Source organism: Metopolophium dirhodum, chromosome 5, assembly GCF_019925205.1.
Source record: "Metopolophium dirhodum isolate CAU chromosome 5, ASM1992520v1, whole genome shotgun sequence".
Lineage (NCBI taxonomy): Eukaryota > Metazoa > Arthropoda > Insecta > Hemiptera > Aphididae > Metopolophium > Metopolophium dirhodum.
Genome location: NC_083564.1, coordinates 16,052,954 through 16,064,753, shown reverse-complemented (window position 1 = coordinate 16,064,753; position 11,800 = coordinate 16,052,954). Strand labels below are relative to the sequence as shown.

Genomic DNA, 11,800 nt, shown 5'->3' with positions numbered 1-11,800 from the left:
AAGTTTGCTAACACCGAGCCAATCGTCCCATTTACGGTCGATTACGTGAATCAACCGGTGACACGAGATCCAATCATGGCGTCTCTGACGAACGTCTCGCTGAAGTGCGTGAGATGAGAATCACAGAAGGCCGACGCTAGCTCATATACGCTTAAGACGTCGCGTCGGGTGATTACTTCTCCGAACATCCCTCATGAGTACCTTGACCGATAGATGGTTCGCATTAGCTATGAGCAAAGATGCGTCCCTGGCGGGAGAGATCAAACCGAGTGAATAATCTGATAGCAAAATGTCAGTGAACATCCGTAAAGCAATTCTGCAGGATAATTTAAAGAATTAAAAATAGTATACCAATGTATTTTTAAAGTTTTCATCATCCTTCATTTTGGTTTCCAATGGCTCTAATTCATTATGACTTTTTATAAGGAATATATTATCTAGATTTATGAAATTTTTAGCTGATGTATTTTTATTAATCATCAATGTATTTATATTTATACTATTTGATTGTACAATACTTAAAATGCTGTCATGTATATATCGTATTACATATTTACTAAAGTATTAGTAATAAACCGTTGAAAAACTGTTAAATCAAAAATTATTAATTGGAAATACAAATATACAATACACAGTATATATATTTATACATATTATAATTGACATAGTGATTGTGTGGAGGATATAAGTGTTGTAAACAGCACTTGTAGTCACCGTGTGTTGTCTCATCTCACCTTGAGATTTATTTGTTTTTTAACAAAGCTAACACACCATAATATATTTAACACTACTAAACAACTACTATGTATACATAAAAATAAATTCTGATACTATATAATATAACTAAATAGTGCACACACCATCAGTTATTTTTGGTTGGTTTTATAAAATATTACTATTTTGTGGCTGAGTTAAAGTATTGGCTGTAAACACTGTAGACGCTGAAGTACAAGCTTTGTTAACAGATCCTGCTATAGTATTCGAACAAAAAAGAAAACCAATAATAATTTATACGAAAATAAATGTTTTTTCATGGGTTACAAAATATATGTGAATTAAAATTTATTTTTAAATCGGCAGCCAATTAGGGAAAATAAATTAATATTTTATTTCTACATTTTATTAGTCATATAGGTCGTAAAATGGAGGTTTTAAATCACACATTTTACAATATATTTTTTTTTTTTTTTTATTGAATTTACACCCTCGGCAACATGGGCCATTGGGTTCACAGTGTATAAAATAAAATTACATGTATAGTATTGTATTAAATCTAAGAATTGTTTAAATTAGGTTTTGAAGGTTGGCGGCTATGATGAATTGAATGATGTTGGTGATGGATTGAGGGTGATTGTTTAGTATTTCTGAAAGTGATTCGGGCAGGTTGAGGCTTGATCGGGTGTTGTGATATGTTCGGCATTCGGTGAGTATGTGGCTGATGGTTATTTGGACACCACAGGTTGAGCATATTGGGGGTTCTTCTTTGGACATTAGGAAACTGTGGGAAATTTTCGTGTGTCCAATTCTGAGTTTAGTTATTATAACTTCAAATTTTCTATGCATTTCCAAGGGAAATGTCCAGTTGTCGGTGTTGTTTTTTACACGGTTTTACAATATATTATATTATAAACTACATTGTAAATACTATATTACCAGAGTTTTCAATACTTCCATCAATAAATAATACTTTTTTTAACTTTGATACTATTGCGATCAGAACTAGTTTTGTATAATAATTGTGTATCACTGTTAAATGTTTCAACTGTCCAAGTCCCAACAGGAGATGAAATGACCTGTTCTCTATTTTCAATAGATTCATCTAATAAAGATAGATGTTTTTCATGTGTTAAACAATTAACACCATCAATAACATTATTAGAGTTACATGTAAAATTAAAAAGTTACTGTCATAAGTTTAAATATAGACTAACATATTACTTTAGATAGTACGTTATGTTTTTTTAGCCAAAATAATGAGGTGATTAATCAAACAAAAAGCTATAGTTTTAATACAATTGTTTATGATAGTATAATATCAAATTTAGTGAAAGATATATAACAACTTAGTGTACCTATGTTATAATATAGCAACCGCTACAACATAGAGCTTAAATAAAAATCAATAAGCAAATTTAAATAAAAAAACCAATTTAAATGTTGTGTTTTGAGTTTAAGTTAGATTTTATAATCTAGATAAAAAAATATATTTATTTAATAGATAATAATTTAAGTATGTATCAGGCATAATATTCATTAGTATAATATATATACACAAGTCAAAAGGATGTAAGACTTCTTAAAAAAATACATAAAATTACTTAATATTTGCTTTTATATAACGTAGGTATTTCCTTTTTAAAATTTACTATTTTAATACATTTATTAATTTGTTGTTTTAATTTTTTTTCCTTTTTTTAATATATGAAATAGGTTATAATTTGTTTTATGTATTACATTTTTATGTGATAAATATTTATATAACTATTCAAATATCTTGAAATATTGTGAACAAATATTACTTTGGCCTTTGTCAATATGATCTTTGTCTGAATTGTATACTATATCATTATTAGAGTCAGAGTCATCAGAAATATCAAAAATATTTTTTTCCTCTTTTGAATGAATTGATTGAGAAATATCTAAAAAGTTTTTTATAAAAATAAAACTACAAATTAATTAGTAAAAAATTTAAAATAAAATCTATTACCATTATAATGAGGAGGACAGCTTTCAGAAGATTGTATAATTTTGTTTTTTTTTTTGAGTTTTCAACTTTTAATTTTGTTGATTTCACAATTGTATAATTATAAATTAGGAGACAAACTTTGATCTCTATTAGGGTATTTTTTCTTCCTTCTTCTCATCCAATCGATAATTTCATCAGCACTTGACAAGTCAGATTTCCGCATAGCCAAGGGTAATTTTTTTTTTGCTTCGCTTTATGAACCTGAAGATTTTGCAAAATTAATTAGTTTACAATTCACTAGATTATAATAATCTTAATAAAATAATTTCAAAATAAAAATTTCTTAACTATGAACTTTATGTCCAATTTGTCTAGACTTAAAAAATAAGAAGTCATTTGTAATAGGTTTAATTCGTTTTTGGATATATCTCTTTGCTTGCTTAGAAGCTTTAGGCCAAGCACGAGAATTATTTTTAAACCAAAAGTTAGGTACCACTTCAATACTAGTATCATCACTAAACTCAACAACAATCCAATCAATTTGATCATCCATCTAAATTAAAAAATTTAAAAAATTAAATTTATAAAAAGTAAGTAGGATAAAAAAGAGATTTCTGGAACCTCAACCTGCTGGCTCAACCCTATACCTGATGGCTCAACCCGCGAAACCCGTTGCTCAACCCATATCACATACGTACACGACATTCCCCCCGCTACCCCGCTCTTCATATACCCCCCACCATCAATCACGCACTTATACGATATTCCCCCCGCCACTCTTCCCTATCAATTAGCCGCGGAAAATAATTTAAAAATTTTTTTGCCGAACCGGGATTCGAACTCGAACAGGTCGCTTCCCATACGACAACCACACCACTGCGCAACTTACTCGCTTATGATTACAAGGTATATTCTATCTCATTTAACTGGTGTTTACGACAATCGTTCACATACGTACGAGATGTATAATTTCCCCCACCACCACCACAGCCACTATACCTTACAAAGGGCCGCCGCGAACGCGCGCGAGCCCGCCACCGCGTTATCATATCTATGTTATCAGTTATACCTACTTACATACGTACAAACACACATACATACATACACACACACACACACACACACACACACAAACGCACATACACATACATACATACATACATACATACATACATACATACATACATATAAACGAACATACGTTATGCTCATAATATAATATAAGGTACCTACAACATCACACATACCTATATACAAATATTATACCATAATATTATATACTTATTACTTACATATCAATAAAACACATCATATAAATATGATATAACCATACACATACAAACTATAATATAGTATTACACACCATACAGTACTCTTTAGTTTTCATTATGAACTTATATATTCATACATACATACACACACGTTATACATCTCAAACAAACACACATTCAAATATATTATAATATAGTCTACATATAATATACATAGGTACTTACATATATCTAAACAATTATACACACATCATTATCACAAACCCCTGAACATATTATTATACAATTTATACACTTATTACTTACATATCAATAAAACGCATCATATAAATATGATATAACCATACACATACAAACTATAATATACTATGAAACACCATACAGTACTCTTTAGTTTTCATTATGAACTTATATATTCATACATACATACACACACGTTATACATCTCAAACAAACACACATTCAAATATATTATAATATAGTCTACATATAATATACATAGGTACTTACATATATCTAAACAATTATACACACATCATTATCACAAACCCCTGAACATATTATTATACAATTTATACACTTATTACTTACATATCAATAAAACGCATCATATAAATATGATATAACCATACACATACAAACTATAATATACTATTAAACACCATACAGTACTCATCAGTTTTCATTCTGAACTTATATAATAATATTTACAACACACACACACACACACAAGCTCAACATATATATATATTATATACCTTATCATACATACACGCATGCATGCATAGATACATACTTTCATATCACATCACACACACACACACACACACACACACACACACGATTCCAATATTCCATATAGTCCTTTATTCATTCAATTACATATGAACGCTCATACACACACGTATATACACGTGTATACATACATACATACATATATACAAAAATATTATATATAATCAAATTCGAATAACACTTCGCTGCAGGTCTGCAGGTATGCTAGGTATAATAAGAGAATTTAAAAAATGCGAAACTTGTGGGCGTCGCTTGCAGATATGGGTAGGAACGAATGAGTTAAAAAAAATGCAAGGTTTTATGCGTGTAGACTTAGATGCAGCAGAAATAGAATTATTAACGTCTCGAATATTTAACATGATAAGTGAATTGTAGATAAGTAAACGATGTTTATACATATACTAATAAACGCTTATTTATAACTATTTACCACGCTTTTTTTTTCTCCCCTTACGTATTTACATATTTATAATATTCAGGTATATATATATATCAACTTGAATACGTTTGTATTAAGCTAAGTATCGAAAATGTTTCGTATTTATTTCAAATGGAACATATCATATAGGAAGTACTTGAGATGAATAACATGTGTAATACGACCTAAAGTTTTGCTACAGGCATACAATATTTCTATTTTCCTAGGACGTGCAACGTACATATCCAAAAATAGTGGTGCACATGAATTAGAGATTTATTTGAAAAACATGTATCCAAACACATGCTACATACCTGATAGGAAAATGTGCTATACCATACAACTACACACCACTAGTTTGTTGGCTAGAGGTTTAAGATCTTCCTCCGCATTAATATATAATATATATATAGTAATAATTAAAAAATGTGTGATCTCAACAGTTCGTGGACAATGTTCTACATAGTAATAGAACTATATTACTAGATACGTAATGTTTATATTACGATTTATATTATATTTATATTTTTATTATATTGATACGATCTATGTTTGATAAATGAAGGTGTCAACATAAGGAAACTCTTATTGTATTATTATTATTACATACATAAGTTTTTTTTTTTATGTTTAGTTTCTAAATATATTTCCTTGCATGCAATTTGTATACCGCATCTAGAAAAGGTAACTATACAATCTTTCATTATACGTTTAAACTCGATTTTATAGTATTTTTAAAACAGGCGGCTTGAACACTTTACCATACGGATATTAACACACCCGATATATACAACAAACCGACGACCCTGTATTGCATTGTATAACTGTGATCGGTGGTGGCAGCGGCGGCGGCGGCGGCGTCGGCGACGGGTCTTAGGTAGGGATTTTTTGAATGAATGAATAGTCGCTATTCATTACTCCCCATAGTTGATGATATTTTGTCGTACCATATTATCCTATATCTCTCGATCGCTCTGTATCAATACTACGCACGTAATTTATTATCATATAACGTTTTAATTTTTCTTGTTCATTTATTTTTAAATGTTTAAATGCGAATAATGTTTTTTTGAAATTCGTATGCAAGTCAAATTTGATCGCTCACCGAAAAACACATCTCGAAATGTTTAAATCTCGACAATGTCCTTTGGGATTCACTTTGAAACGTAATCTAACTAGACACGAAAAAAATCACAACGCCTAGCGTATCCCGTGTATTAGGTGTGGTATTACGTTCAGTTATAAGGCCGGTCTCAATAAACATTTGAAAAATGTTCATGGTATGTATTTTTGTATCCACTTTAAATATTTATTATTATTATTATTATATTTAAAATGTTTTATCAGGTATAGTACAAATCGCGCCACACGTTTTTGTACCAGACTTACAGCCTGGTACATCATCCGTTCGTAAAGATTGCGTATCAACTGGACGAGATGAACAAAATGTCCGCTTATCACCCATTCGAGATAACGCGATGGATGAATTTTAGAGTAATGTGAATGAATGCTTGGAAGTTCTAGACACCGTTGAGAATCTCGGACTTTATAATTCTCAAGGTTAGCATTTTTTTTTTTTTTATAAGCGTGCTATAAGCTAATTAGTTTTTTTTTTTTTAAAGATTCATACACTACGCTCGATAATGGCAAACGTGTCTCCAGTGCAAATACAACGTCGGCTGTTAGGCTAAAAAAATTACGTTTAAATCTCGTAAAGTCTTCAAGATTTACACAAATCTCTACATCATCAAATCATGCAATTACCTGATATTACGTGAAAAATACCGGGAAATTTAGACCTTCATTATGCAATACGTACCTATAATCTTAAACTTCAAACACCTAACTTCATACCAGTATTTTTTCATAATTTATCAAATTATGATGCACATTTTATTGTCACTCGTCTCGGGTATGATACAAACTCTATCTCGGTAATGATCCAACACAACCAAAATCATGGCTTGTTTATCAGGATTGTGAGTATAATTTAATATTTAATTTAATATTTAATTTATTATATTACTTAAATTATAGGTAACAACTTGTACGTGTTGGACACCGTAAAGTCACAAGTGTAGTTTAACAGTTCAAAGTTTCTATTGAAATCGTTGGGCTCAGAGAAAATAGAATTTGTACTCTCGTTCATGTATTCCAGTGTTCTGGGTTCGTTCAAAGACTCGTGTATACACACACACACACACAGCTTTCCAGTGGAGTGAGCGTTGCGAGGCTGGTTATCGTGTTTTTCATTTTCAACAAAAACGGTAACGTCGTTTTATACGCGGTCGTTTGATCGTCGTCGGCTTGGTTTATGTTCGGTCTTAACACTCGTCTCGGGTATGATACAAACTCTATCTCGGTAATGATCCAACACAACCAAAATCATGGCTTGTTTATCAGGATTGTGAGTATAATTTAATATTTAATTTAATATTTAATTTATTATATTACTTAAATTACAGGTAACAACTTGTACGTGTTGGACACCGTAAAGTCACAAGTGTAGTTTAACAGTTCAAAGTTTCTATTGAAATTAATGTATGAGTCATAAAACTTGAAATATATCTAATGCGATATGATTGATGGAATGATTTGCAGACTATAGTTATATGTAATTATTAAGATTTTCGATATTTTAGACATGTCCTTGACATAGAAATTATATTTGTATTAGATTTTATCGACATTAATATACCTAATATAATAATTTGGGAGAAATTAAGGTATTTTTATCAATTTTCACTAGAAAAAAAAATATATATATATATATTTCCATGATTGTGAAGGTAATATACAAGCGATTTCATGATTATTTTACAAAGTAAGCATATAGAATACCTAACCCATGAAAAGTATCAGTTATAAGCATCCATGTAGTATAGATATAACTGTATAAATAATAATAAACTCCTATTATTTTGTATAAAATAAATGCTGGGCCATCTGTGTAAGATATGCGTTAAAAATAATTGAAATATATATAAATGGTTTACTATATGATATCATAAGTGAAAGATTATCACAGCTTGACGTAGGTACATTTTATTTTGTTTTTGCTAATATGTGATGAAAATAACTATATAATATTATCTTTCTTGTTATCGAATACCATGGAATTTAAATATGATTTTGTAGGTATTATATTGCATTTAATTGTAGTATTAGTATTCACAGCGGCGTTGTGATATATTTCATGTATCTACTGTAAATATATAATAATTAATATATGTTTAAGAATTCAGGTATCAAATAAAATAGGTATATATTGAAAGCGCACCGATAAAATTCACCTTATCGTTGTATGTAGTGTTGTAACAACGTACGAGGCAGCGGTTACGCAACAGATTAAAAGTCTTGGTCGAGAACGTCGAAACGATGTCGTACGCAGGGTAAATGTTTTCAAACTATACTAATTTTCACATATTAATTTATATTGTAATTTTAGATTCACTGGTATACTATATTCAAACCGATGATTTTTACAAAGACCTGGAGAATAATTTCAATTTACTCGATCGAATGGATACATCAGACTTACCACAAGATCGTCCATGTTACACGTTGCACTATAATATAATAGTTAATACATACATACATACACACACACACACACACACACACACACACACACACACACACACACACACACACATACACACGTACATACATTTGCACACATATTTACTTAAACAACATTCATGTATACATATAGACTCGATTGATTATTTCAAATAATAATTTGTATAAAATACTTTCAATATATACCTATTTTATTTGATACCTGAATTCTTAAACATATATTAATTATTATATATTTACAGTAGATACATGAAATATATCACAACGCCGCTGTGAATACTAATACTACAATTAAATGCAATATAATACCTACAAAATCATATTTAAATTCCATGGTATTCGATAACAAGAAAGATAATATTATATAGTTATTTTCATCACATATTAGCAAAAACAAAATAAAATGTACCTACGTCAAGCTGTGATAATCTTTCACTTATGATATCATATAGTAAACCATTTATATATATTTCAATTATTTTTAACGCATATCTTACACAGATGGCCCAGCATTTATTTTATACAAAATAATAGGAGTTTATTATTATTTATACAGTTATATCTATACTACATGGATGCTTATAACTGATACTTTTCATGGGTTAGGTATTCTATATGCTTACTTTGTAAAATAATCATGAAATCGCTTGTATATTACCTTCACAATCATGGAAATATATATATATATATTTTTTTTTCTAGTGAAAATTGATAAAAATACCTTAATTTCTCCCAAATTATTATATTGGGTATATTAATGTCGATAAAATCTAATACAAATATAATTTCTATGTCAAGGACATGTCTAAAATATCGAAAATCTTAATAATTACATATAACTATAGTCTGCAAATCATTCCATCAATCATATCGCATTAGATATATTTCAAGTTTTATGACTCATACATTAATTTCAATAGAAACTTTGAACTGTTAAACTACACTTGTGACTTTACGGTGTCCAACACGTACAAGTTGTTACCTGTAATTTAAGTAATATAATAAATTAAATATTAAATTAAATATTAAATTATACTCACAATCCTGATAAACAAGCCATGATTTTGGTTGTGTTGGATCATTACCGAGATAGAGTTTGTATCATACCCGAGACGAGTGTTAAGACCGAACATAAACCAAGCCGACGACGATCAAACGACCGCGTATAAAACGACGTTACCGTTTTTGTTGAAAATGAAAAACACGATAACCAGCCTCGCAACGCTCACTCCACTGGAAAGCTGTGTGTGTGTGTGTGTATACACGAGTCTTTGAACGAACCCAGAACACTGGAATACATGAACGAGAGTACAAATTCTATTTTCTCTGAGCCCAACGATTTCAATAGAAACTTTGAACTGTTAAACTACACTTGTGACTTTACGGTGTCCAACACGTACAAGTTGTTACCTATAATTTAAGTAATATAATAAATTAAATATTAAATTAAATATTAAATTATACTCACAATCCTGATAAACAAGCCATGATTTTGGTTGTGTTGGATCATTACCGAGATAGAGTTTGTATCATACCCGAGACGAGTGACAATAAAATGTGCATCATAATTTGATAAATTATGAAAAAATACTGGTATGAAGTTAGGTGTTTGAAGTTTAAGATTATAGGTACGTATTGCATAATGAAGGTCTAAATTTCCCGGTATTTTTCACGTAATATCAGGTAATTGCATGATTTGATGATGTAGAGATTTGTGTAAATCTTGAAGACTTTACGAGATTTAAACGTAATTTTTTTAGCCTAACAGCCGACGTTGTATTTGCACTGGAGACACGTTTGCCATTATCGAGCGTAGTGTATGAATCTTTAAAAAAAAAAAAACTAATTAGCTTATAGCACGCTTATAAAAAAAAAAAAATGCTAACCTTGAGAATTATAAAGTCCGAGATTCTCAACGGTGTCTAGAACTTCCAAGCATTCATTCACATTACTCTAAAATTCATCCATCGCGTTATCTCGAATGGGTGATAAGCGGACATTTTGTTCATCTCGTCCAGTTGATACGCAATCTTTACGAACGGATGATGTACCAGGCTGTAAGTCTGGTACAAAAACGTGTGGCGCGATTTGTACTATACCTGATAAAACATTTTAAATATAATAATAATAATAATAAATATTTAAAGTGGATACAAAAATACATACCATGAACATTTTTCAAATGTTTATTGAGACCGGCCTTATAACTGAACGTAATACCACACCTAATACACGGGATACGCTAGGCGTTGTGATTTTTTTCGTGTCTAGTTAGATTACGTTTCAAAGTGAATCCCAAAGGACATTGTCGAGATTTAAACATTTCGAGATGTGTTTTTCGGTGAGCGATCAAATTTGACTTGCATACGAATTTCAAAAAAACATTATTCGCATTTAAACATTTAAAAATAAATGAACAAGAAAAATTAAAACGTTATATGATAATAAATTACGTGCGTAGTATTGATACAGAGCGATCGAGAGATATAGGATAATATGGTACGACAAAATATCATCAACTATGGGGAGTAATGAATAGCGACTATTCATTCATTCAAAAAATCCCTACCTAAGACCCGTCGCCGACGCCGCCGCCGCCGCCGCTGCCACCACCGATCACAGTTATACAATGCAATACAGGGTCGTCGGTTTGTTGTATATATCGGGTGTGTTAATATCCGTATGGTAAAGTGTTCAAGCCGCCTGTTTTAAAAATACTATAAAATCGAGTTTAAACGTATAATGAAAGATTGTATAGTTACCTTTTCTAGATGCGGTATACAAATTGCATGCAAGGAAATATATTTAGAAACTAAACATAAAAAAAAAAACTTATGTATGTAATAATAATAATACAATAAGAGTTTCCTTATGTTGACACCTTCATTTATCAAACATAGATCGTATCAATATAATAAAAATATAAATATAATATAAATCGTAATATAAACATTACGTATCTAGTAATATAGTTCTATTACTATGTAGAACATTGTCCACGAACTGTTGAGATCACACATTTTTTAATTATTACTATATATATATTAT

The 11,800-nt window shown here is 30.1% G+C and overlaps 3 long non-coding RNA genes across 3 annotated transcripts; 1 reads left to right on the top strand and 2 right to left on the bottom strand.

Moving 5' to 3' along the window:
* Positions 1-2,515: 2,515 nt before the first annotated feature.
* LOC132945756 (uncharacterized) lies at positions 2,516-6,048 on the bottom strand. Its single transcript, XR_009664592.1, has 4 exons — positions 5,951-6,048; positions 3,035-3,239; positions 2,708-2,947; positions 2,516-2,639 (listed from the first exon to the last, which is right to left on the bottom strand). It is a non-coding gene; the product is annotated as an uncharacterized LOC132945756 (long non-coding RNA).
* On the top strand, positions 5,999-8,933 carry LOC132945754 (uncharacterized). The gene is made up of 5 exons (XR_009664590.1): positions 5,999-6,450; positions 6,518-6,730; positions 6,793-7,149; positions 7,208-8,562; positions 8,619-8,933. It is a non-coding gene; the product is annotated as an uncharacterized LOC132945754 (long non-coding RNA).
* Positions 8,934-9,054: 121 nt separating this feature from the next.
* On the bottom strand, positions 9,055-11,565 carry LOC132945755 (uncharacterized). Its single transcript, XR_009664591.1, has 4 exons — positions 10,919-11,565; positions 10,639-10,851; positions 10,221-10,577; positions 9,055-10,162 (listed from the first exon to the last, which is right to left on the bottom strand). It is a non-coding gene; the product is annotated as an uncharacterized LOC132945755 (long non-coding RNA).
* Between the last annotated feature and the right edge of the window lie 235 nt (positions 11,566-11,800).